The 4,258-nt window shown below is 41.8% G+C and overlaps 1 long non-coding RNA gene across 1 annotated transcript; it reads left to right on the top strand.

Moving 5' to 3' along the window:
• The first annotated feature begins 725 nt into the window (after window positions 1-725).
• Window positions 726-3,565, top strand: LOC132649708 (uncharacterized). Its single transcript, XR_009588204.1, has 2 exons — window positions 726-1,342; window positions 2,885-3,565. It is a non-coding gene; the product is annotated as an uncharacterized LOC132649708 (long non-coding RNA).
• Window positions 3,566-4,258: the final 693 nt, after the last annotated feature.

Here is a 4,258-nt window from a genome sequence, read left to right as displayed (position 1 = left end):
AGGCCAGAGGGACGGAGGCAGGAAGTGCACAGGGATCCACGCTTGCCCCTGAATGGACCTGGTGTGTGAAATATGTAGCCTTATGGGTTTGCCTTTATGAGTCTCTGCAAAATGTGACGTGTGGCCATTTTCTAAGAACCCCGAAGTGGACCTGTCCCGGCTCTCTCATCCTGGCCAGTATTTAATTAAAGCTTGCCTCATCGTTGGTTCAAAATCGTGGTAATGATCCTATTCTCACCCGGTGGGATTAACAGTAACTGTAATTGTGGAACCATGAAGTACTTTAAAAATGCAACCCCTCTCCCAAAAGAATAATGAAAGCTTCAAAGCAAGGATGTTTTCTGACCTTAGCGAGGTTTGAATCTACGTGCCAAGAAGGAAGCCAAACTGGCCAATACCATACAAAGCTTTAATAAGGAAAATAATCCATGGTCGTGAAAGAACACGGCAGACCCGGTGGAATCTTCTAGGCTGTTCCACTCCGGGGCAGAAAACACTGGAGCAACCTCTTAAAGGCACGTTTAAGATCTTTAAGGACCGGGAAGGGATGTAGACTCAGTTCCAGGCAGTTCCCCCTGCCAGCCACACCCTCAGTGGTCAGCAGATGGCATTGTGAAATGCTGCCCTGGCAGCTCTGCAGGAGGCAGGCTGTTTTTCTGTTTGTTCGTCTGTTCCGGCAATACGTGATTGTGTCGCTGCTAAATAAACAGGTGATTGAACTTTTTTGAAAATGTGATCCGAGGGGACAGCTCTGAAACCGACAAACCAGTCATAGTTGAAGTGTATTTTAAGAGTCCAAAGTCTGAGGAAGCTATTCAGGAGAACTGAGCAGTGTGGGGCAGAGAAAAGGAAGAACTAGCCCTTTTTTGTCTTGGATTGGTTTTGGTTTTGTTGAGACAGTTTCTCTGTGTGGCCCTGGCTTCCTGGAACTCACTCTACAGCGGCAACTATTTTAAGTGATGGCCATGTCTGATCTCTTAAATTGGGAAACATCTTTTCTGATCTCATGATCTGTAAAGCTAAGACGTGGGCGTGTGTGGCAGTCACCAGTACGGTCACCGCGGAGGGTGTTGGGCTTGGAACTGATTCCAGAAAAGACAAGAAAGAGCATCCTGAACGACGAGAACAACCTTCTTAACTTCCTGTACTGGGAAGGGGCAGATCCGATTATCTTCAAAACCTCCCGGTCCCAAAAGTCCATGAAATGTAGTCCCTGACGTCATGGTCCAGCAATAATTGATTTTTTTTTTTTTTTATATGAAGAGGTTGTTCATCAGGTTTCAGTCTCAGGAAAACTATTCTTTCTGCGTCCTGGACAGACCACTAGGCTCTGAAAACCTAGGTAGGTCTATGGCTTTTCAGCTTTCTTCCCCCTGTGTCCTAATCCATATGAGGGAGAAGAGGATAAGTTTTTCTCCTATTGAACTGCAGTTTCTTGGAAGACACCAAGGGCAGACTCCAGCTGAATGTTCTTCCCCTGCAGGCGAGGGGACCAAGGGTTTATGATTAGGACAGAAACCGATACCCACTGGGAGAGGAATGTCCGAACTCTCCAGGGAAGATAAGCATTGAAGACAACTCTGATAAGTGGATGATATTTTAAAGTATTATATTCAGCATCATAGTCCGTAGAGGGAAGGAGAGAAAGCTAGAGGTTCCTTCCTCATGCTCAAGATGTCTTCAGCTAGCCAGGGTGGGGTTTGGTCCCATATAAATCTGGAAGTGTTTTTTGTGTTGTTGTTGTTTTGTTTTGTTTTGTTTTGGGGGGGGAGGAAGGGGTTGTTTGTTTGGTTGGTTTTGCTATTTCTATGAAAGGCAAACGCAAACATCTTGATAAAGACTGCAGTGAAAAAGTAGGGTCCAGGGACATTGTGGAGTCATTTCTCTGCCTTCATCCTTAGGTGGGTTCTGAGAATCAAACGCAAGTCCTGGCTTTACCAGCTGGGAGCCTCGGCTGCCTGAGCTTTCTTTTTCTTTCTGTGTCTGCGGAACATATGCTAACCTTTGTCGCTGAAAGCGATGCAGGTGCGGCCTTGTCTTTTGTAACGTGCACAGCTAACTTAATAAAAATTAGAAAGGAAAAGATAACCAGTGTCTGTCTCTCCTCAATTACACCAGGACCCCAACCACCACTCTCTCCTACCACCAATCACTCTGTGTGACGGGCACGCCCTGCTGCTTTCTTGACTCTACTGCTGCTCAGCCCCAAACCTACTCTATTCAGGTCTGTTCTGGAATTTACAGCGTGCATTTCCCAGACTCCCTCACCCTCTGGATTCCTATTTTACTCTGTTGTTAGGGGAGCTCAGGAGTGAAAGAGGAGAACAGCATCTCTTCAGGTTTTCTAGTTCCGGCCAGCATCACGCCTCAACACCATCTTCGTTAGCCCTTGCCCTTTAAGGAACACTTAGCATCAGTTCAAAGGCTTCCCTTAGACAGGCAGCAACAGCCCCCTGCTGAGAAGGTTGAGTCGCAACTTCCTTCAACCGAAAATAAAGAAAAATCAAAAAGTATGGGAATCTAAACTCTAATGTGGTGCTCTGCTACCACCTCGTGGATATTTTCTGTAACTACAACACCGGCGACCCAAACGTCAGGAAAAAAGAAAATATTTTAGAACTTATAAAGGCAAGGTGACTACATAAATAAAATGAATAACAATTAAACATAAGACATTATTGAGTGAAATGCTAAGGATTTATCATTTGTTCTTTCTTCAACGCAGCACTAGTAATTCTTCAAACATCTGATTCTATCCCGTTCAATTTAATACCATTTTCCCACATTTAAAAATTTGAGACCGTTTTCTCTTTATATGTCAGGAGTCCTCATCCTTCTATCAGGGTTTTTCCCACTTACTGTGGTTTTTCTGGTTGTCTTGCAGATTGCTGTCTCTTCCTATTGAAATTTTGGAGTTTTCAAAAAGACAAACGTGACCGTGGAGATGGCTCTGGTTTGAAAGGCAACCCCCAACCCGCTGGGATTCTAGCTCCCAGGAATCTGGTGCTTCCGGGCATCTGATGTTCCAGGGACTCTGACGCCCTCTTCTGGACTCTAGGTGACTGTACATATCCACACAGATCCATACCCATAAATAAAAATTAACTGATTAATTAAAAATACCAACCAGGACTTTACGGCCTGTCTTAATAAATCATCTGTGTTTGTATCTGATCACGAAATCAACTGATTTGATCAAACACCATCCATAAGTTTCTCTAAAGATGCTAAGTTTTTCCTTTCTAAAATAATAGTTTTTAAATAACCTATTAATACTTACACTATTTGTGTCCGACGTCATTTTTGTTTTATAATCAAATTGATATGGAAATAAATTGAATATATCTTGCATTAAAATATAAAAATTAATCCAATGTAAGTTAAGCTTTGCATTTACTTTTCTAAGACAAGGAGCAAATTATTTCGGCTTAACTTGTATCAATATAATTATCTGTAGAACAGAGATTGTGAGCATGTTTAAAAATATTTAGTAGTATTTTATTACTGGATAATAAATAATATAACTGTTCTTATATATTAATAAATGTTAGTATTATTTATTAAATTATTTAAATGGCCATTTTATCAAAAGCAATCTACAGATTCAATGCAATTCTCATCAAAATACCAACATAATTCTTTACAGAACTTGAAAGAACAATTCTCAACTTCATATGGAAAGATAAAAAACCCAGGATAACTAAAACAATCCTGTACAATAAAAGAACTTCTGGAGGTATCTCCATCCCTAATTTCAAGCTGTTACTACAAAGCAATAGTAATAAAAACTGCATGGTATTAGCATGGAAGTAGACAGGTTGATCAATGGAATGGACTGGAAGACCCCAAAACAAACCCACACACCTATGGACACTAGAATTTCCTTCCACAAGGAAGCCAAAGCTATACAATGGGGGGAGGGGCAGGGAACATCTCCAACAAATGGTGCTGGTCTAATAGGATGTCTACATGTAGAAGAATGCAAACATCTGTATATATCACCCTTCACAAAACTCAAGTCCAAGTGGATCAAAGACATCAACATAAAACCAGACACACTACATCTACTAGAAGAGAAAGTGGGAGGTAGCCTTGAACTCGTTAGCACAGGAGACAACTTCCTGAACAGGCTCTAAGATCAACAGTTAATAAATGGGATCTCATGAAACTGAAAAGCTTCTGTAAAGCAAAGGACACTGTCATCAGCCTACAGATTTGGTCTTCACCACCCCTACTTCCAACAAAGGGCTAATACCCA

Source organism: Meriones unguiculatus, chromosome 21 (genome assembly GCF_030254825.1).
Source record: "Meriones unguiculatus strain TT.TT164.6M chromosome 21, Bangor_MerUng_6.1, whole genome shotgun sequence".
NCBI classification, from domain to species: Eukaryota; Metazoa; Chordata; class Mammalia; order Rodentia; family Muridae; genus Meriones; species Meriones unguiculatus.
This window is presented reverse-complemented; position numbering and strand designations above follow the sequence as displayed.